Below are 24,611 nucleotides of genomic sequence, written 5' to 3' on the forward strand. Positions count from 1 at the left end.
CAAGAGGGAGCAAATTTAGCAAGAACAAAACAAGCGAGTTTATTTGGGATGGGGTAATTTAGGTAAACTAATAGATGATCAATGTATAAGGCCACCCCGCACCCAATCAAATGGCTTTCATGCTAGGTAGACACATCCTAGAACGGGTTGTTGTCCTCCGCGAGAGCTTCATGAAATTCAGTCCAAGAAACTTGATGGGGTCATCTTCAAGGTGGATTTTGAAAAAGCATATGATAAAGTAAAATGACCTTTCCTACAACAAGCTTTGCGAATGAAGGGATTCAATGAAGCGTGGAGAAGTTAGTGGATTCCTTTATTCAAAAAGGGTGTGTTGGAATCAAAATGAATGATGACATCGATCATTATTGTCAAACCCATAAAGGATTAAGACAGGGAGATTCGATGTCCCGAATCTTATTCAACATTGTAGCTGACATGTTAACATTCCTCATAGGTCGCGCTAAAGAGAATGAACTAATAGGGGGACTGATTTCACATCTATGGATGGATAGTTGTGCATCCTACAATATGCGGATGACACAATCATTTTCATGGAACATGACCTCGCCAAAGCTAGAAATATGAAATTGGTACTTTGTCTGTTTGGACAGTTATCGGGACTCAAGATTAATTTTAAAAAGAGTGAACTATTTTGTTTTGGACAGGCCAAGGACGAACAAGACGCTTACAAACAACTATTCGGTTGATAGATGGGCTCCCTACCGTTTAGTTACTTGGGTATCCCTATTCATCACCGAAAACTAACTAACAAGAAATGGAAGATAATTGAGGATTGGTTTGAAAAACGACTCAGCTGCTGGAAGGGCAAGCTTATGTCATACTGAGGTACGCTGGTGTTAATAAAGTCAGTATTAACAAGCTTCCCGATGTTCGTACTATCTTTCTTTGAGGTACCAGTAGGGATGCGCAAAAGACATAATTTTTACCGATCTAGATTCTTTTGACGGAGTGACAATAGTAAGAACAAATATAGACTAGCTAAATGGGATTTATGTGCACAACCGAAGATCAGGGAGGGTTAGGAATTGAAAATTTACAAGTCAAAAATAGATGTCTATTAAGCAAATGGCTATATATACTATCTGTTGAGAAGGAGGGCACATGGATACAAATTTTACGTAATAAGTACCTGCAGTCCAAAATGTTGGCCCAAGTTACAATGAAACATTCGGACTCACCCTTCTCGAAGGGTTTAATGAGGACAAAGGATCTGTTTTTTAGTAGGGTGAAGTTTCACATTGGAAATGGTAACACAATCATATTTTGGGAGGACACGTCACTAGGGGAGACGCCACTCACTACGTAATATCCAATTCTATATAATACTGTGCAATATAAAGAAGCCTACGTTGCTACAATTATGCAGACAATACCCCTTAATATTCAATTTCGAAGGGCTCTTGTAGGAGAAAGATGGAACACGTGCCCCCATTTGTTTCGTGGGTTGATGGAAGTTCAGCTAACTGACCAACCAGACTCAATTCATTACAAACTTACAACCAGTGGGTGTTTTTTCCGTGAAATCTAAGTATCTATAACTTATTAATAATGGACCGTTATCCAAGCACATTTGGAAAGTAAAAGTACCTGTGAAAATAAAGATCTATATGTATGGTTTGTACACAAAGGGGTCATATTGACGAAAGATAACTTACTCAAAATAAGATGGTGGGTAATTCTAGATGTTGCTTCTGTGATCAAAATGAGACTATCAAACACCTCTTTCTCGAATGCACTTTGACTAGACTTTTGTGGCGTAGTATTCATATAGCTTTCAATATAAACTCTCCAACAAGTATGAACATATTATTTTGGACATGGCTTAATGGAGTGGACGTTAACACAACAAGACACATTCGAATCGTAATTTGTGCCATGATTTGGGCTATATGGAACTGCAGAAACGACATGATTCTTAATAGGAAGAACCTCACCAATTTTTTGCAGGTTATTTAGAGAGCTATGGCTTGGATCCGTATGTGGTCGTTACTCACGCCAACGGAGTCCAAGGAGATTTTGGTTGCTGGATGCAGCCGATGGAGGACGACAGCGCCGGCTATCTTTAACCGATATGGATGGCCACACACTAATAGGCTAGGTGTTTAGTCATCGTAGCCTATTTTTTCTTTATATTGCCGGATGTGGCATTTGGTTTTGTTCTCTTTTATGAGCTATCTGTGCTCTTTTTTGGAATACTGAACCTGTTTGGAAACTTATTTGCTTACTAATATGGCTGTATGCATCATTATGATGTAGAGGTCGGGGGTGATCCTCCTTTTCAAAAAAAAAATCACCTTGACCTAAACTCGCCATATCCTCCACATCTACAAGCAGAACCCATGACAGAAAGATGATCATTATGGAGGACAAGCTAACAACTAGTACAAAACCTTGGGAGTGCGTCGACACCCCTTGGCCTACCCACACCTCCTTGTGTGGCAAGGCCACCGGATCGGGGAGAGATGTGGGTTAGAGGAGGGTCGACGTGGGAGACAAGGGACATAGAGAGGCATAACAACACAAGTTGGGCAGCACACCCACCATGCAATTTACTACTTCGTTGCATGCACACTTTGAGATCTCATGAGTTTAAACTATGTTTTGGAAATATTCAAAACTAAAAAAAAATCATAGTTGGACAATACTCGAGAATCTCATATCACACAACTGAAAAAGCTCAAGGCATATGGAACCAAGACCCCTCCCTACCAGCATGTCAGAAATATATCACACACGGTTACTAGTGGTCTTTGGCACAAAATTTAGTATATATGATGGTGAGACTTACCTTTAAAGGATGATGTAAAGAATCTTCTTGTGGACATGAAGATTCCATAGCAATTACCCAAAATGTCTAGAGATCCACAAACATTTTTTTCAATATCATATTAGAAGATTTACACGCCAAGAGATTACTTTTTCATGCTGAGCCAAAGCTTCACACATCAACTTTGAAGACATCTTCAATATGTAAAACCTTATAGGCTTGGCACCATTATGATTAGGCTCTGGTAGATCTACCAAGCCCAAGAGTTCAATCATTTATGCGAGTAGTCAATCGAATCACCATTAATGAATCCTATTCAAGGACCCCAACTGTTAATATGCTTTCAGCACAATACCCTATGGAGCTAATGTGGTTTAGTGAGAACTAGGAGTACATACCACTTCCCTATAATGCACCCTAAGTTTGTTTACATACCATGGATCTTTTCTCATCTTGTATACATGTATCTTCGTATGCTTACATTTTTTTGTTTAGATTTACGTAGCAACCATTGGCTCCTCATTGCGACGGCTGCTATATTGGCCAGGGAATTTCACCATGATTTTGATACTAGTAGAAAGGCAAAAACTTCAACAGTATCTCGTTGTTCTGGATAAGGATTTTGTAGCACATGAAAATAAGACATGTTTGGGATGCCATTACAAGTTTCCATGCAAAGTGAAACCAAATGATGGCATGACATGGGGGTTAATATGTACGCACCGAGAACGCGATCTCCTTCTATTATTCAGATGAAGGGTTGTCTTACTTGGCTTTGGAGCTCGAGGAGGCTATGGCGAGTGTGGCGCCAAGGGAGCAATGGAAGTTGGATGTTGGTGTTTGTCGGGCTTGGTCTGTAAATAACGGACAGATGTCAGGCCAGATATCGAGGTGGTTACTAGTGGACGAGAAGCGGATGAATGGGTGGCGTCGAAGTAGCTAGGTACCAAAGGAATCAATCATGTTTGATGGAGGGAGATCGACGGACAGGTTGTCGTTCGAACACGGATAAGCCGCATGTAGCAGGAAGCGGCATAGACAGTGGTCCGGCCGCTGGCGCGCCACTTCAATGTCGGCTAGCTCTATTGTGGGATCATGTCTGCCCTAGTCTGGCATGAATGCGGTGCTGACTCTCTGGAGCGGTGTTGACCGCTTCGGACGGGGAAGGGTGATGATGAGGAAGAGAGTTTTGTATGGTCCAGGGTTGTCAGAGGCGTGCGTGGCAGCGGCCCGACTTGCGAGGAGAAGGTCATCCATACCAACAAGTGGATGAGACAAAACCATATTGTATAGAAAAACTTGTCTAGTGTGCGGTCTCGAGGGATGGAACGATCCGAGGGTCGGTGTTGGAGAAGACCAGAAATTGAACCCACTAAGGCACACGAGAAGGGTACACAATCAGCTATGCCACATGACGCATGCTGGTTTGCCATGGTGAGAATTTTTTTTAATATATTTTTAGAGATTAATTTTGGAAAATAAGTGAGATTATTTTCCTTTTTCTTTTTAAGACAAGTTTTCTATGTTTTTTATTTTTATTTTTGAGATGGATGTGATGAACATGTGATGTAAGATTGTTTTTTCAGTTTTAAGATGAAGATGAGGTGTTTTACCTTTTTATTTAAGAGTGCACTACGAGGAGACAACTTTGTAGTAGCGTTGGTTTTACCCTTACCAGTAGCGCTGGGGCATTGCTACTGCTAACGTGCTATAGCTAACATGTTAGCAGTAGCGCTGGAATTGGAGCACTACTGGTACCTACGTTAGCAGTAGTGCTGGAATAAATAAAGCGGTACTCCTAAGCCAGCGCTACTGCTAATATTCTAGTTCTACTGCTAATATTCCTACTTCCAATACTTAATTCTCGCTGTATTTATGCCCTCTCTACGTATTTGTGCATGCTCTAAACAGTAGTTTCATCGTATCATAATAAACATGCATTATTCTCATCATATCATACACATAAAGTACTCTCGTCATTTATACCATCATCATTATCCAATACAAATATCATCAAATCTCGAAAATAGCGATACACACAAGTCATGGCAAACCCACAAGTTTCATCATCCCTATCTAAACCATCATGTAGAAGAGAAGAGCGATCAACATGAGGAAGAGCGCGACTATGTAGTACTTCTTGAGGCACCGGTTTCACTCTGTCTCTTGCCGTAGCATCCACCTCAAGTAATACTTTTCCTCTTCGGCTCTGTCGTCGAACCCTCTGTGGCTAGTGCCCGGGTACCTGTTCACCTGGGCCTAAGCGTCTGGCTAGTGGTCGTAAACTTGTGGAACCCTCCCTATGAATACGGCGTAGCAGTCCTTCGCCATCTCCGATCTATGTACCTACAACGTAAGTTGATTAACAACGATATATAATATGCAACATAATATACTTGAGAAACACAAAGAGGCATAGTTAGCATAATACAAGCAGTAAACATAAATAACGAAGTTCCTCATACACAAAATAATTAACTAGAGTGATGTATACACTAGTTCATACAAAGCCGATAGTACAACTTATAAACACACATTGTCATTGTCAATCACTCCTTCATGTCGGCGCCCCAATCTTCATAGTCAGGGATGAATGACCTGAGCTTGTTGAAAGGCTTTAGGTCTAGACGATGACCGCGTAGCAGTTCTCGAACATTCTCCCGCCTCATTGGTCAATGGAAGAACATCCCTCCTTGTTCGATGACTTGCTTCATGATCACTTGGGCAAGTTCACATTGTAAAAACTTAGCTCGGATTCGATGATCCGGTGTCGTTCCTATGCTTGTGTCCCAGTTGACATGCCCTGTTGAGGAGTTGTCATTGGTGTGCTACCAGAAACCTCGACAGGAAGGTGAGTCTTCGGCCAAGGCGAGATGCAACTCTTGCATGCGCCAATCTGTTTAGGGGTCTCGTCGTCATCGACTGGTGTCGGAAGTGGAAAATCCTCGAAGCCCGCTTTCACACTGGCCATGCAAACTTCGAAGACGCCATGGGGCATCTGTCGGTTGTGGAGCATGCGGTCCTTCGGCTTCATGATCGTTGTCTTTCCCACGTCCACCTTCTGGCCATTGACATTGTATAATTGGGTGCACTGGTTTTGTCGGCATGAGAAGACATGACTACGACGTCAGACTTCCTCACGCAACTGAAACGGAAGACTATATAGACATGCTGATGAAGAGTGTATGACGTGTAATTACTGTGATGGCGTCGAGCTCAGCCAAAGACGAAGCCCCGTCGAGCACGCCAGAGACGGAGGACGGGCTTCTATGACCCAGACCGAGACCAGGTACGGGTGCTGGTGGTGCGATGTTCGCCGAATTGCTCCCGACAAAGGTGAGAAAGGGAAAGTCCTCTAGCCCTTTTTCTGGATTCCTCCTCACAAACTCAAAAACTGTCGGAACCAATTGGGCCAAGGAAGCTGCCACAGCTGCATTGAACTTATCGTCGATTACCATTGCCAGATCTTCTTTGGTCTCACCTTTTCTCTTATCGACCGCTTGCGCGACCTTCTCGGCGATGGTGTGTTGAGAAAGCTGCCATGTCAGCTTTTTTTCCTTCGACTTCTCATGGCAGCACTTCATCCATGAGGCGCTGTGACATCCTCAGCTTTTGCTACAGTGATGATTGTAATTAAGCTAGAGTGATCACACGCTAATGATGCCACGTCACCGTGATTCCCTATCGTTGATCTCGTGTTAGTTCAAAAACAATTCGAATTCAAAATTTAAAAATGAAATCAAGCAGGAAAAGTTTTATGATGTTAAAATAAAAATGTCGGGAGAGATATAAAAATTCCCTAATGATTTACAAAGTTAAACATGACATTTTTAGAATTTATTATAAACCCTATATATTTAAAAGAGAAACTATAAAATAAATAAATAAAATTATAAAAGAAAGTATTTATAAAATAAAATAAATAATAAAATAATAAAATGAATAAATAAAAAAAACACAAAAAACAAAAAGGAAACCCCCCTGGCCAACTAGGCCAACTGGCCGAGCTGGCCACAACCGCACCGGCCAAACCCCCTCGAGTATAACCCCCCAGCGCCAGGGGCAACCCTAGCGTTCCCCACTCCCTCTCCCAGCCCCCTGCCGCCGCCACCCTCCCCCCCGGTCGCCTCCACCCGCTCCCCTCGTGGGATCCCGCGACCGAGACCCACCTCTCCCTCTCGGCCTGGCTCCTCCCGCTCGCTCCCTCCACCAGAGCCCCCCCAGATCGACCGACACCCCACGCCCCTGGTCCTCTCCACCTCGCGGTCTCCCTCCTCTCGCTGTCCCCTCCCTGGATCCCCATCGCCCCCTGATCCAGCGCCCCCTCTCGACCTCCCCCTGCTCCCTCCTCGTGAGGCGAGCCCCTCACCCCGCGCCGACCTCCCTCCTCCCACGCACTCACCGGCCACCCCCTCCCTGGCCTAATCCACCTCGCCCCCCACGGCTCGCCCCTCACCTCTTTGTCCTCCCGCCGGCGACCCTCACCTCCAACGCCGGCCCTTCACCCCCTTGGCATCAAGCTCCAACACCACCAGTGACCTCACCACTGACGACCCCTTCCTCCGGCAGCCCTCCGGCGGCCGCCTCGCCTCCTCCGGGCCGGATCCGGCCAGTCCCGGCCCCCCACGTCACCAGAGCTCCACCGCCGGCCACCACCACCACCACCGAGAGCTCCTCCCCGCCGGTCTACCTCTACACCGAGCCTCTGGTTCCCCGTCAACGCCGGTGAGCCCTTTTGTCGGGCTCCTCCCACCCCTACCTTCCTTCCTTCATCCCGATTCCGTTCCGGCGGTCTCCGTCGCTTCCGACGTCGTTGTGCTCCGGTAGGAGATGGTGGAGTTGCCTCCTCCCTCTCTGTGTTGAGAGAGATGTCTCTGTTGAGACAGAGAGGTTGGAGATGAGAAGTTAGAAAAGAAAAATAAGAATGCATTAAAAGCATGTATGTATTATGTATGAAATACGTATGTATGTATTAATGTATGTATGCATGTATGTGTTGCGTATATGTGCATGTATGAAAGAAAAAAAATACATTATGTTATGTATGGTTGCAAATATGTGTGTGTGTAAATTGTGGTGTGGCCAAACCCCCACTCCCACTTACAGGGAGGGCCCACACGTTGATAAATAATAATAATAAATAATAATAATAAAATATAGAAATAAAAATATGTTTTTTATTAAATAAATAAATAGATGAATTTAGATATATTATTTAATTAATTAGTTAATTAATTAAATGGATAATTAAGTAATTAGGATAATAAGAGTATGACACGTGGGTCCCCCACTAAATTAATCTGATTAATTAATAGTTAACCCTAATTAAAAACTCGGTCTATGACGCATGGGACCCACTGGTCAGTTGACCAGTCAACTGCTGATGTGAGTATGGCATCATGTTGATGTCATAATTGCATTCAATCAATTTAATTAAATCTGTTTTTAATTAATAAATATTGAATAAAACTTTAAAAATTAATATAAAATAACCCGTAAGCCACATCAAAAATATTTTCAGCATGAAAGTTGATCACGAGAACGAGACAAACCCGGATACACGGTCCATTCATCTGTCACACGTCCCTAGCATAGCAAACGTGAAACTTTTCCATCGTTTTCCGTCTGACCGGTAGTAGCCCAAGACCCGGAAAATATCATTAGATAATCTTCCGACCCGTCTATGACGGATGTTTCCTGCGTTAGCTCATGTATAGACTGCATATTACCATGTCATGCATCGTGTCGCATCCTGTTGCTGTTATTTATTGTTTCTCCCCCTCTTCTTATCGGTAGACCCCGAGACTGACGCTGCTGCCGGGTACATCTACGATCCTGCCGACCAGCCTTTTCCCACAGAGCAACAAGGCAAGCAAAGCCCCCTTGATCATCCCTATATCACCTATTCTTTCTTCCTCATGCTTGCATTAGAATTTTTTCTACTGTTGTAGTTAGCTCCTATATCTGATGCATAGCCTATTTTTGATGAACTGCTACTTTCTGTACTGTACCTTTAAATCTGCTTAGTATAGGTGGAGCAGTCATCCCTTCTGACCCCGTAGTATAGTTGCCCCGCTTTGTTTTCAAATCTCGATCCCTGATCGACGAGCCAGACCCGACACATTACATACACGCCCCTTAGTTGTACGACGCTACAGAGATACTATCGGGTACTGAGGGTGACACCTCGCTAAGTACTCCTGATGATATCTCTGTAGTACAACTAGTCAGTCGTGGTTATCGAGGATGATTCCTCTTTCACCATTCCCGACGATGCCTCTGTCATGCAGCCCCTCAAGTGTGGCATCCCCGAGGGTGATTCCTCTAAGCCCATCTTGACGGATACATCATTCGGAATCCAACGAGGGTGATACCTCGGATTCCCCCAGATGTTACAACCACACAGTTACTCGACCATGTTACTGGGATCATTGGTGATTAGTTGTTAGACGGGTGGACTCCCGCGAGATTGTGTCAATGGCCTAATTAAAATGATAATGGATTTGGGTATTTGATTTGGGTTGGTCGGAAGGCCTTATTACGCACTAACCGTCTGCGTGGGAAGAATTCTGGGTACTCGACGTCGCGGTATCAGCCGAAGCTCTTCAGACGTCAGCGATGTAGCGACGCGTGTCCGAGTAGTCCCGAGATGCATCGCTCTTGTATTAAGGGGTGCTAGGACTGACATTGGCCTCCCTCGCATCATGCAGGAGCGCGGAGGGTAAGTGGGCCCACGACCCCTTTGTGCTTAGGAGTTAGACCGGCGGGCTGGCCTCTCTGCTGAGCTTAGGTGGGGCTGCGACGTGTCGATATTCCTAGGCCGGGCAGGACCCAAAAAGTGTGTCCAGCCAGAGTGTTATCGAGCACGTCGGGGAATATTTTGTGCACCCCTGCAGGGAAGAACTTATCTATTCGGATGGCCGTGTCCACGGTTATAGGACGACTTGGAGTTGTGCCCTGATCTTATACAACTACAATTGTTACTTAACTGGATTTTAGTTGCCCCGGGATTGCTTCCTCGTAGGGAGTCGAGGGAGGATCTCTGGGCGTGCCCTCATATTAATATTGCTGCAACAATATGACTATTAATTGTGTTACACCTGCTCTACTCTCGTCTATTGCTGCAAGACCCTGAAGATGCTAGTCTTCGATAGGACTAGGCTTTTCTTCTCTCTATTCTTGCACTGTTGCAGTCAGTCCACATATAAACCCCTTCTTTTCTACTGATGCATACTTAGAATAGTTCTGATGTAAGTCTTGTGAGTACTTTGAATGAGTACTCACCGTTGCTTTGCTCCCCCTTTGTCCCCTTGATCCGTTGCTGCGATCAGATGATGGAGCCTAGGAGATGGAGTTTCCTACCGATGCCTTCCCCCGATGGTGTTTTCTTCGTGGAGGCCTCTCAAGACCAGTAGTAGTTTAGGAGGTTCCCAGGCAGGAGGCCTCACCTCGTTCGATCGTGTTTCTTTTGTGCTAGCCTTCTCTAAGGCACCCCATGTTTTATGTCCGTGCTCTGATTTTGTTGCTTCCGCTGACTCGTGTGTTTCTCGAGCTTTTGTATTCTAGCCCTCGAGGCCACTGGCTTGTAATATGAAGCTTGTATTATTTTATTTGTGTCCACATTTGTGTTGTGATATCTTCCCGTGAGTCCTTGAGTTTGATCTTACGCATTTCCATGTATGATTAGCGTATGATTAAATCAAGGGCATCACAAGTTGGTATCAGAGCCGACTCCCTGTAGGTAGCCCCCTTTCCAACTCCTTAGCTGAAGTTGAGTCTAGTGTTTGAAAAACTTTACTAACACTGATGCTGTGGCTTACGGGCCCACATCTCAATTGGGTGGTATTAGTATCTTTTACTTCTTTTCTTACTCTGGGTTCTACTCTCTCTTCTCTTTCGGGTTAAAGATTTTGCTAACTCTAACTTTAGGTTCTCGTAAATACTTCCTCTCGGAGAGCCCCATATTATGGACGATGGCTTTATCCTTCAGAAGAATTGCAGTTACTCTTCGATTTTCTCTTGAGAACTTGTGCTCATCGCTTCGGTGATTTCCCTTCCTCCGTTGGTGACATACAAATGTCGTCCATACTTCCTTTCCCCTATTGCCCTTGTTCTACGAGATGCAACGAATTATATTATCTGGGATTCGTCCGTCCTCAGTTGTCATGGGTTTCGAAAGTTCTTTGAATTACTATTCGATCTTTCGGAACCCCCAGAAGATATTGCTCTTGACCTTTCTCACCTGCTTGCATTATGGTTAAATCCATATGTCTAGCCGCATTCATTGAAATCCTTTGTGATTTTTGGTGACCTCATTGATTCTACCTTTGTGTGAATACACACAATCATCTGTTGATACTCATAAATTAGCTTTACGGCTCAGACGTCCTTCCACACAGAGCTGGTTCTCGACAAATCAACTTTGGTTGGTTTTCCATCTAGGTTCATTCAACTTACTGGAATTTGATCGGAGCATCTGATTATGATACACCAACCTGGAAATCTAAATTCCTTTGGTAATTAAGTATCAATATTTTTCAGATGTTCTATAATCCGATGCCTTGCATTTTACCCCCCTCTGACTGAGTACCGATACTCACATCAGGTCCTTTGTGTATTGCCAGACCCATTGCTGGGTTATTATCCAACGAAATCCCTTACATACAAAAAAATATTGTGATATTGTTCCCCTGACACAAGATGCCATTGGTAAATTGTGTCCTCTCCCTCTGATAAGTTGTACCCTACGCTTTTGTCAGCCATGTCCTTCAAGCATGTGTTAATTACTCTTGGAGTGTATAATATATGTTCCTAAGATGCCCTGACGGGTTGAACCTATGCCTTCCCAAATCAATATGACCCGAAGAGTTTTCACGAGTCTTACTCTTCTGGTGTTTTGTCAGATAATCTTTCCAAGCTTCAACCTGATCAAAGGCAAGGAGTAAATGGCAGGTGATGCATTGATGAAGTGGGAGTTGACCTTGAACTTTGTGTTCATGCCCATGGAAACGACGTTGATCATATCATAAGAAGCTTCTCGTATCGATAATCATTCATTATGTGGTTTAAATCTGGTATCTGTGATCTTGTCCTTTGCAATCGTGGTTCCGACCATGTTGTCCGACCTTGATTTCATTCCCACACGAGTTAAAGTACTTGTCTTCTTTAGATCAATACATTAGTCCGAACTTTAATGTTGATCTACCTCCGAATACTGTCCCTGGTATCTCAAAAATATCTTGGAGCTATATAACTTCTTGTGAGCTCCTCATCAACTATGATATTTTCATTAATTCCAGTTTCCTCGTGTTTGAGTTGTTGGACACGCGAGTACATCGATAACTAAATCGAGTACGTATTGTGATTCAACATTTTTTAGTAATCTTCCTTTTTTTACGAGTTTGTACTCGATCATGTCATTGCAAGCTGTTAAGCTACATCATCATCGTCATGTTGGAGCTCGACCATGCTATCTATACCCTTCATCCCTGGAACATAATTCCAACTATGCGTTAAGCTTGCATCGAGTTTTCCACATCATGTTGGTTGTCCTGAAAGGCAATCTCAATTCTAAGCTAGCAGTCTTAATTGTGTTTCTGGCAACCTGTAGCTTCACCATTCCCTTGCTTGATGTCATCGCTGATTGATTACCTCTACATGTAACTTATAGACAAAAGTGTCGTGATCAACATCATTCTGAGCTCTTCCAGGGTATCGATCGAATGCATGATGAGAAATGCCATCCCTTCCTCTCGATGATTGGTGTTATCATCGGAAAACCTTATTGCCTTCCCTCCAACACAAACTTGTTCCTGTTTTGTATTGTCCCTTAAGTTCCTCGCTATTCAGCTTATGTTATCATCTACTTTGGAGTATTACTATCTTTTATGTCAAGAATGTCGTGAGAATTGCACACGTCTTAAGAATTTTTGATATAGTAATATTTCTTGCCATCACCAGTCATTTTTTGGTCCCGTGTTATTTCAAACCGGAATACCAACAAGTGAACTCTGATGTGTGATCCCAATACTTTTGGCAACCCTATTGCCTTGAGGTTAACAACTGATTGATCCATTCTTGGTGTGTTGGCTGTTGACTCATTATTTTAACATTGGTCGTGTTACTAAGTCCGTATTTCCGAGTGCACGTTTTTAGTAATGTTTAATTGTTGTTTGTTCCCTCGAGCATACAACATTATACCATTTGACTTGACAAATGCTAGCTCCTTGATGTTATGAGTCTGGAAATTCATCCCTGTCAAGATCTTGGGGAATTGTTGCTGAGCCCATCAGCCACACCCTCAGCTTCTTCATGTTCCACGATGAAGCTCTTGAAAGCATTATACTTGTGCCTAGCTCGTGAATAATGTGTTTGATAGCAAAAATGTTTTCCCAAGGTTCACGTGCATTCTTGCCGCCGTGAATATGTGAGAGTTTTGTTTTGCTTTTTCGATGATCATCCCAAGTCATTCACGCATGTGCGAAATGTTATATGTTTTGGAGATTTGTTATCTTCACTTCATATAACTTCTCATAGCTCATACGTCTCCAACGTATCTATAATTTTTGATGGTTCCATGCTATTATCTTGTCAAATTTTGGATGTTTTGTATGCCTTTATTATCTTTTTTGGGACTAACTTATTAACTCAGTGCCAAGTGCCACTTCCTGTTTTTTCCATGTTTTTGACCCTTTTTAGAGGAGAATACTAAACGGAGTCCAAACGGAATAAAACCTCCGAAAAGATTTTTTCCGAAACAGAAGATATGCAGGGAGCGTGAGAAACAAGGCAGAGGCCACCAGGGGAGGCCACAAGACCCCTAGGCGCGGCCAGGGGGGCCGCGCCTAGCAGGCTTGTGGGCCCCCCTTGTGGCTCGTCTGCCCTACTTCTTCCGCCTATAAATCCCCAAAAAAATCAAAAACCACGGGAGAGATCCACGAAAATACTTTTCCGCCGCCGCAAGCTTCTGTCTCCGCAAGATCCCATCTGGGGCACGTTCTAGTGCCCTGTCGAAGGGGGGATTCGGATACGGAGGGCTTCTTCATCAACACCATTGCCTCTCCGATGATGCGTAAGTAGTTCACCATAGACCTTCGGGTCCATAGCTAGTAGCTAGATGGCTTCTTCTCTCTCTTGGATCTTCAATACAAAGTTCTACATGATCTTCATGGAGATCTATCCGATGTAATCTTCTTTTGAGGTGTGTTTGTCGAGATCTAATGAATTGTGGATTTATGATCAGATTATCTATGAATCTTATTTGAGTTTCTTCTGATCTCTTATATGCATGATTTCATATCCTTGTAATTCTCTTCGAGTTGTGGGTTTTGTTTGGCCAACTTGATCTATGATTCCTGCAATGGGAGAAGTGCTTGGTTTTGGGTTCATACCGTGTGGTGACCTCACCCAGTGACAGAAGGGGTAGCGAGGCATGCATCGTGTTGTTGCCATCAAGGGTAAAAAGATGGGGTTTATATCTATTACATGAATTTATCCCTCTACATCATGTCATCTTGCTTAAGGCGTTACTCTGTTTGTATGAACTCAATACACTAGATGCATGCTGGATAGCGTTCGATATGTGGAGTAATAGTAGTAGATGCAGAAAGTATCGGTCTACTTGTTTCAGATGTGATGCCTATATGTACGATCATTGCCTTAGATATCGTCATGACTTTGCGCGGTTCTATCAATTGTTCGACAGTAATTCGTTCACCCACCGTAATATTTGCTATTTTGAGAGAAGCCTCTAGCGAACACTATGCCCCCCCGGTCGACTTCACATCATACTTTCCGCCTTAAACTTTTACTTTGTTGCACTTTCTGCCTTTAGATCTCACCTCGCAATCAATCATGAAGGGATTGACAACCCCTTTGTAGCGTTGGGTGCAAGTTTGTTGTTTTTGCGCAGGTACATCGGTGCTTCATCTTGATACTCCAACTGGATTGATACCTTGGTTCTCAAAACTGAGGGAAATACTTACTGCTACTGTGCTGCATCACCCTTTCCTCTTCAAGGGAAAAAACCAACGCAAGCTCAAGAGGTAGCAAGAAGAATTTATGGCGCCGTTGCCGGGGAGCATCAAGTGAAGCTTATCCAAGTAAGTGTCGCAAACTCATGTCTTGCATTTACTTTTTTGCCTCTCGTTTTCCTCTCCCCCACTTCTGAAAAACAAAAATTGACAAGAATATTTGCCTTTTTTGTTCGCCCTTTTCTTTCGCTTGCTTTCTATTCGCTTGTGTGCTTGTCTGCTTGCTGAAGTCACCATGACTGAAAACACCAAACTTTGTGACTTCTCGAATACTAATAATAATGATTTTATTAGTACTCCGATTGCTCCCGCCACTAGTGCGGAATCATATGAAATCAATGCTGCTTTGCTGAATCCTGTTATGAAAGAGCAATTCTCTGGCCTTCCTAGTGAAGATGCCGCATCCCATCTTAATATCTTCATTGAGCTTTGTGATATGAAAAAGAAGAGAGGTGTGGATAATGATGTGATTAAATTGAAGCTATTTCCGTTCTCATTGCGAGATCGAGCAAAAACTTGGTTTTCATCTTTGCCCAAAAATAGTATTGATTCTTGGAACAAGTGCAAAGATGCTTATATATCCAAATATTTTCCGTCGGAAAAGATTATCTCTCTCCGTAATGATATCATGAATTTTAAGCAACTTGAGCATGAACATGTTGCACAATCTTGGGAGAGAATGAAACTGATGATTAGAAATTCTCCCGATCATGGCTTGAGTCTTTGGATGATTATACAAATCTTCTACGCTGGTTTGAATTTTGCTTCTAGAAATATCTTGGACTCCGCCTCCGGTGTAACCTTCATGGAAATCACATGAGGAGAAGCCACAAAACGCCTAGACAATATCATGACAAACTATTCTCAGTGGCACACTGAAAGGTCACCTACTAGTAAAAAGGTACACGCTATAGAACAAATTAACGCGTTGAGTGCTAAGATGGATGAGTTAATGAAATTGTTTGCTAGTAAAGGTGCTCCTTTAGATCCAAATGATATGCCCTTGTCTTCCTTTATTGAGAGTAGCAATGAGAGCTTGGACGTTAATTTTGTTGGTAGGAATAATTTTGGCAACAATAATGCTTTTAGAGGAAACTATATTCCTAGGCCTTTTCCTAGTAATCCCTCTAATAACTTTGGCAACTCCTACAACAATGCTCATGGAAATTACAACAAATTACCCTCTGATCTAGATAGTAATATCAAAGAGTTTATCAACTCGCAAAAGATTTTCAATGCGTCCATAGAAGGAAAACTACTCAAAATTGATGATTTGGCTAGGAGCGTTGATAGAATGTCTATTGATATTGATGCTTTGAAAGTTAGATGTGCTCCTCCCAAGATCAATATGGATGAAACTTTAAAAGCTATGCGTGTTTCCATGAATGAGAGTAAAGAAAGAACCACCCAAATTCGTGCTCGACATGAATGGCTAAAAAAGGCGTGTTCTCGTGATGAGGATCACGAAGATCTTAAAGTGCTTGGTGTGACTCCCATTGAATCCTTGTTTTCTAGTGTCAAACCTAATGATGATGGGGCTGGATATGAATCCACCTTGGTTGAAAAACGCCCCAATGATTCGGAGTCTATCTATCTTGATGCTAAAAGCATTGAAAGTGGAGTAGAGGATATGAAAACTTTGAGTAGTAATGAAACTACTACTTTGGATTTCAAGGAATTCAATTATGATAGTTTCTGTTTGATTAAATGTATTTCCTTGATGCAATCCATGCTAAACTCTCCACACACTTATAGCCAAAACAAGGTCTTTACCGATCATATCGTCGATGCTATGATAAAATCTCTGGAAGAGAAACTTGAATTGGAAGTTTCTATTCCTAGAAAACTTCATGATGAGTGGGAACCTACTATAAAAATCAAGATCAAAAACTATGAATGCAATGCTTTGTGTGATTTGGGTGCTAGTGTTTCCGCGATTCCAAAGTCTTTATGTGATGTTCTAGGCTTTAATGAGATTGATGAGTGCTCTCTTAATTTGCATCTTGCGGATTCTACTTTTAAGAAACCCATGGGAAGGATCAATGATGTTCTTATTATTGCAAATAGGAACTATGTACCCGTGATTTCATTGTGCGTGATATTGATTGCAATCCTACATGTCCTATCATTCTTGGTAGACCTTTCCTAAGGACTATTGGTGATGTCATCGATATGAAGGAAGGGAATATTAGATTTAAATTTCCTTTAAAGAAGGGCATGGGAAATTTTCCTAGAAATAAAACAAGATTGCCTTATGAATCCATGATGAGGGCTACTTATGGTTTGAGCACCAAAGACGATGATACGTGATTCTATCACCTTATGCCTAGCTAAGGGCGTTAAACAATAGCGCTTGTTGGGAGGCAACCCAATGAATTTAACTTTGCCTTTTTATTTCTGTTTTGTTGCGTCCACACCATCATAATTCTGTTATGATTGTGTCTTTTGTGTTTCTTTTTGTTTTTGAGCCAAGTAAAACCTTACGACTAGTTTGGTGATGGTTGTTTGATCTTGCTGGAAAAAGACACAAACTTTTCGCTCACGAAATTATTTTTCATTTTTATCCAGAAAGAGGTATTGAGTTCATTCTTTTTTCTGATGGTTGATATGACAATTTCCCGAACGGTCGTAATGATTCAGAATTTTTGAGATACCAGAAGTATACGAAGTATACAGATTGCTACAGATTGTTCTGTTTTTGACAGATTCTGTTTTTGTTGTGTTGGTTGCTTATTTTGATGAAACTATGGATAGTATCGGGGGATATTAGCCATGGAAACGTGAGAATACAGTAATCTAACACCAATATAAATAGAAATCAAGTGTGCTACAGTACCTAAAGAGGTGGTAGTTTGTTTTCTTGTGCTAATGATATCACGAGTTTCTGTTTAAGTTTTGTTGTTGTGAAGTTTTCAAGTATTGGGTGATGTTCTCATAGACAAAGGGATAAAGAGTGGAAAGAGCTCAAGCTTGGGGATGCCCAAGGCATCCCAATCCAGATTCAAAGACACCAAAAAGCCTAAGCTTGGGGAAGCCCCGGGAAGGCATCCCCTCTTTCGTCTTCAATCCATCGGTAACATTACTTGGAGCTATATTTTTATTCACCACATGATATGTGTTTTGCTTGGAGCGTCTTGTATTGTAGGAGTCTTTTTTTGTGTGTGTCACAATCATCCTTGCTGCGCACCTTTTGAGAGAGACATGCACTCATCGTGAATTTGCTAGAATACTCTTTGAGCTTCGCTTATATCTTTTGAGTTAGGCAATTTAGCTCACAAGTGCTTCACTTAGATCTTTTAGAGCACGGCGGTGTCATGTTTTGGAGAAATAAGAACTCTCGATCTTCACTTATATCTTTTTGGGAGTGATCTCTCTGAGTAACTTGGTAGTTGGCTTGTGCTATGAAAGTAGTCCCAAAGGTGATAGTCACCCAAAGAGGATACAATAAAACTTCCATCTTCATGTGCATTGATTAGAAAGAGAAGTTTGATTCCTCTCAAATAGTTTTGAGACATGGATTTGGTAATATTAAGAGTTATGTTAGTAGGGTGTTGTGAATCTAGAAATACTGGTATTGAAGTTAGTGATTCCCGTAACATGCACGTATGGTGAACCGCTATGTTAGGAAGTCGGAGCCTAATTGATTTATTGATTGTCATCCTTTGTGTTGCGGTCGGGATCGCGCGATGGTTAACACCTACCAACCCTTCCCCTAGGAGTATGCTTTTAGCACTTTGTTTCGATTACTAATAAAAACTTTCGCAATAAGTATGTGAGTTCATGGTATAGATGCACTTTCACCTTTCACCACTGCTAGCCTCTCTAGTGCCGCGCAACTTTCGACGCTGCACAAACCCACCGTATGCCTTTCTCAAAACAGCCACCATACCTACCTACTATGGCATTTTCATAGCCATTCCGAGATATATTGCCATGCAACTCTGACCGTTCCATCTCATGACATGTGCCGTCACTTTCATATTGCCGTTGCATGATCGTAAGATAGCTAGCGAGATGTTTCAATGTCATACGCCAAGCTAGATCGTTGCACATCCCGGTACACTACCGGAGGCATTTCCTATAGAGTCATCATTGTTCTAAGCTTTGAGCTGTGAGTAAATAAAAGTGTGATGATCATCATTATTAGAGCATTGTCCCATGTGAGGAAATAAAAAAAAGAGGCCAAAGTAGCCCACAAAAAAAGAGAGATATGGAAAGAGGCCAAAGAGCCCAAACAAAAAAAAGAGAGAAAAAGAGAGAAGGGACAATGCTACTATCTTTTCCATACTTGTGCTTCATAATAGCACCATGATCTTCATGATTGAGAGTCTCTTGTTTTGTCACCACCATATGCTAGTGGGAATCTTCATTATATAACTTGGCTTGTATATTCCAATGATGGGCTTCCTCAAAATTGCCCTAGGTCTTCGTGAGCAAGCAAGTTGGATGCACACCCACTAGTTCTCCTATTGAGCTTTCACATACCTTTAGCTCTAAGTGCATCCATTGCATGGTAATGCCTACTCTTTTCACATTGATATCTATTAATGGGCATCTCCATAGCCCTTTGATACGCCGAGTCGATGTGACCATCTCCTCCTTTTTGTCTCAAAACCTCCACCACACTCTATTCCACCTATAGTGCTATATCCATGGCTCACGCTCATGTATTGTGTGAGAGTTGAAAAAGGTTTGAGAAAGTAAGAGTGCGAAAACAATTACTTGGCCAATACCGGGGTTGTGCATGCTTTAAATTAGTTGTGTGGGGATGATGGAGCATGGCCAGACTATATGATTTTGTAGGGATAATTTTCTTTGGCCTTGTTATTTCAAAAGTTCATGATTACCTTGCTAGTTTGCTTGAAGTATTATTGTTTTCATGTCAATAGCAAACTATTGTTTTGAATCTTACGGATCTGAACATTCATGTCACAAGAAAGAAGATACAAAGGACAAATATGCTAGGTAGCATTCCACATCAAAAATTCAGTCTTTATCACTTCCCTACTCGAGGACGAGCAGGAGTTAAGCTTGGGGATGCTTGATACGTCTCCAACGTATCTATAATTTTTGATGGTTCCATGCTATTATCTTGTCAAACTTTGGATGTTTTGTATGCCTTTTATATCTTTTTTGGGACTAATTTATTAACTCAGTGCCAAGTGCCAGTTCCTGTTTTTCCGTGTTTTTGACCCTTTTCAGAGAAGAATATTAAACGGAGTCCAAATGGAATAAAACCTCCGAAAAGATTATTTTACGGAACAGAAGATACGCAGGGAGCGTGAGAACCAAGGCAGAGGCCACCAGGGGAGGCCACAAGCCCCCTAAGCGTGGCCAGGGGGCCCGCGCCTAGCAGGCTTGTGGGCCCCCTGTGGCTCGTCTGCCCTACTTCGTCCGCCTATAAATCCCCGAAAAATCAAAAACGTCACTACAGGAATTAGCTTCTTTGTCGTCTGCCATCATAGACGGCAAAGAGTATATCACGGACGGCAAAGAGTATATCACAGACGGCAAAGAATCTCACTGTGGGCAAAATTTCTGCGTCAGCCTACGACGACATTGTAGCTTCTTTGCCGTCTGCCTCAACGAAGCGGACGGCAAAGAGCTTTGCCGTCAGCTTTCCAAGAGAGCAGTCGGCAAATATGTCGAGACGGCAGCCGGCAGGCATTGCCTCCGTTAGGGGCTAACAGAGGCTTTGTTGTCTGCCTCCCCCTCTTCTGTGTCGTCTGCCTCCCCCTCTTCTTTGTCGTCTACCTCCCCCTCCTCCTCCCCCCTCCTCTGTGCCGCCTGCCTCCCCCCTCTTCTTTGTCGTTCGCCTCCCCCCTCTTCTATGCCGTCTGCCTCCCCCTCTTCTTTGCTGTTAGCCTCCACCTCCTCCTCCCCCTCCTCTGTGCCCTCTTCTTTGCCGTCTGCCCCCTGGAAGCAGACGGACAAGATACTATATGGCCAGCTGCTACTGCCCAGGTTGCACAGCTGGGCGCCACGTGGCACCTTTGCCGTCGGTCAGCTGATGCAAAGAGCCCATATTGTCACATTTTTGTTTATTTTTTCTATTTCACAGCACATATATATATAATTCATAGCACATATATGATAAATAGGTCACAACACATATATGATATACATATAAAGCTCATCAATTCCATTTGTTCATCAACGTACATCCCATATATCAAAACAACCAACACATACAAAGATTCATCCATATATACATACATATAGTTGCACATATATTGTTCATCCATATATACATATACATATAGTTCCACATTGTTCATCAACTCAAATAAAAACAGGAACTAAAGCACTCCAATGCCAGCTTCCATGCATGTAGTACATCCAATCTGCAAAATGGGAGTAAGAAAGTCAGAAGAAGAAGAAGAACATATATATGACAAATAAGCTAAATTGAATAAGAAAGAGAAGAAGAAAGAAGAGAACAAGGAGAAGAAAAACAAGAAGGAGGAGGAGGAGGAGGGGGAGGAGGAGGAGGGCAAGGAGAAGGAGAAGGAGGAGGAGAAGAAGAAAAAAGAAGAAGAGAAGAAGAAGGAGAAGAAGGAGGAGAAGAAGAAGGAGAAGAAGGAGGGCTCCTTCTCCTTCTTCTCCTCCTTCTCCTTCTTCTTCTCTTCTTCTCCTCCTCCTCCTCCTCCTTCTCCTTCTCCTTCTCCTTCTCTTCTTCTTCTCTTCTTCTTCTTCCTTCTTTTCATTTCTCCTGTTCTCCTCTTCTTAGAGCTAAATTAGCTAACTATGTATTTTTGCAGCTAAATGGGCTAATTATGTTATTCTAGAGGAAAACAAGCTAAGTATATTACATTAATGAGCTAACCAAGGTTCTTATGCCATTTTGAGCTTATTATGTCTTTTAGGAGCTTAATTAGTCATTTTATTGAGCTAACCAAGGTTCTTATGATGTTTATACCTAACTAAGCTAATTATGTCATTTTGGATGATAATTGGCTAAGTATGTCTTTGTTGGGGAAAATAAGCTAAATTGAAGAAGAAGAGGAGAAGAAGGAGGGAAGAATAAGGAGAATAAGGAGGGCTCCTTCTCCTCCTTCTCCTTCTTCTCTTCTTCTTCTCCTCCTCCTTCTGTTCCTTCTCCTTCTCTTCTCTTTCTCTTCTTCTTTTTGTTCTTCCTTTTCATTTCTCCTCTTTTCCTCTTCTTGGAGCTAAATTAGCAAACTATGTCTTTTTGGAGCTAAATGGGCTAATTATGTCATTATAGAGGAAAAAAAGATAAGTATATAATATTAATGAGCTAAGCAAGGTTCTTATGCCATTTTGAGCTTATAATGTCTTTTTGGAGCTAAATTGGCTAATTATGTCATTATTGGGGAAATTAGGGCAAGGAGAATATGAAAGAGGAGAAGAAAGGGGAGGAGGAGAAGAAGAAGAAGAAGAAATAAAGAAGAAGGAGGAGGAGGCGGAGGAGGAGAAGGACTAGAAGGTCCTTGGCCTTCTCCTCCTCCTCCTCCTTCTCCTTTTTCTCTTCTTCTTCTTCTTCTTCTTCTTTCTTTTCATTTTTCCTATTTCTTCTCCTCTTCTTGCAGCTAAATTAGCTAACTATGTCTTTTTGGAGCTAAATGGGCTAATTATCCCATTTTAGAGGAAAACAAGCTAAGTATATAATATTAATGAGCTAACCAAGGTTCTTATGCCATTTTGAGGTTATTATGGCATTTTGGAGCTAAATGGGCTAATTATGTCATTGTTGGGGAAATTAAGGCAAGGAGAATATGAAAGAGGAGAAGAAAGAAGAAGAAGAGGAGGAGGAGGAGAAGAAGAAGAAATAAAGAAGAAGGAGGAGAAGGAGGAGGAGGAGGAGGACTAGAAGGTCCTTGGCCTTCTCCTCCTTCTCCTCCTCCTCCTCCTCCTCCTTCTCCTTCTTCTCCTTCTCCTTTTCTTCTCTTTCTCTTCTTCTTTTTGTTCTTCCTTTTCATTTCTCCACTTCTCCTCTTCTTGGAGCTAAATTAGCTAACTATGTATTTTTGGATCTAAATGGGCTAATTATGTCATTATAGAGGAAAACAAGCTAAGTATATAATATTAATGAGCTAACCAATGTTCTTATGCCATTTTGAGCTTATAATGTCTTTTTGGAGCTAAATTGGCCAATTATGTCATTGTTGGGGAAATTAAGGCAAGTAGAATATGAAAGAGGAGATGAAAGAGGAGGAGGAGAAGAAGAAGAAGAAATAAAGAAGAAGGAGGAGAAGGAGGAGGAGGAGGAGAAGGACTAGAAGGTCCTTGGCCTTCTCCTCCTTCTCCTCCTCCTCCTCCTTCTCCTTTTTCTCTTCTTCTTCTTCTTCTTTCTTTTCATTTTTCCTATTTCTTCTCCTCTTCTCCTCTTCTTGGAGCTAAATTAGCTAACTATGTCTTTTTGGAGCTAAATGGGCTAATTATCCCATTTTAGAGGAAAACAAGCTAAGTATATAATATTAATGAGCTAACCAAGGTTCTTATGCCATTTTGAGGTTATTATGGCATTTTGGAGCTAAATGGGCTAATTATGTCATTGTTGGGGAAATTAAGGCAAGGAGAATATGAAAGAGGAGGAGGAGGAGAAGAAGAAGAAATAAAGAAGAAGGAGGAGAAGGAGGAGGAGGAGGATAAGGACTAGAAGGTCCTTGGCCTTCTCCTCCTTCTCCTCCTCCTCCTCCTCCTTCTCCTTCTTCTCCTCCTCCGTCTTCTCCTTCTCCTTCTCTTCTCTTTCTCTTCTTCTTTTTGTTCTTCCTTTTCATTTCTCCTCTTCTCCTCTTCTTGGAGCTAAATTAGCTAACTATGTCTTTTTGGAGCTAAATGGGCTAATTATGTCATTGTTGGGGAAATTAAGGCAAGGAGAATATGAAAGAGGAGAAGAGAAACTTACCGTAGTGGTCATCAAGGAGGAGAAACACCTGGAGAAGGGTCGTGCGATGCCGCTCGGGAGTTATTCTGTAGAATAGATATTTTGCAATGTCTCAGTTAGCATGATGACACTCAATTATTAATACTAGTTTATAATGAAACTCACCGTGCCAATCGAAGAGAATACGGGCATCGGCGGAGGGACTTGACCGCTCTTCTCGCACAAACCCTAAAGAGTGGGTCGTATTAGTTAGTAATGAAACAGACATTACACACATGATTTGGCTAATGTGAAAAAAAAACTTACCACAAAAAGCTAGTACATGTCCCGTTGACCCGCCTCATTCCGAGACCTCTCCTCCTCAGTCAATCGTGTTGTGGTTTGGTCCCTCTCATCAAGAGCAGCCTGAAGAGAAGCCTGGCTTGCCAATCTCTCTTTCTCAAGAGTAGCCTAGTTTGCCAATCTCTCTTTCTCAAGAGTAGCCTGGTTTGCCAATTTCTCTTTCTGAAGAGCAGCCTCAAACACCATTCCTCGTTACCAAAGTAATAATCTATCGTGTGACACACATAATGAAATGGATGAAAGTGTTCTTAGTCCGTACAACTAACCTCGATGGCAAGATCGACTGGCCGTGGACGACGCGTTATCTCAGGACAGCTGCTCGACTGGCGCGCCTTGATCTCCGGAGAGTGAGTGGACAACGTATTATCCCTATCGTGGGTATAAGCCTGACAGTAGATGTGTAGGGTACGAAAAGGATGGGCAGAGCCTTAGCTACGGCGAGGTTGTATGAGTTCAGGCCCCTCTGCGGTGGAGGTAATAGCCCTACGTCTCAGTGCTTAGGGAGCTTGTTGTTGAGTGGAATATAGAATACAGTGAATTGCTAACCCCTGCACCAGTGGGGGAGGGTGGCTTATATAGAGTGCGCCGCCCTCCACAACGG

This window comes from Hordeum vulgare, chromosome 7H, assembly GCF_904849725.1.
Source record: "Hordeum vulgare subsp. vulgare chromosome 7H, MorexV3_pseudomolecules_assembly, whole genome shotgun sequence".
NCBI lineage: Eukaryota > Viridiplantae > Streptophyta > Magnoliopsida > Poales > Poaceae > Hordeum > Hordeum vulgare.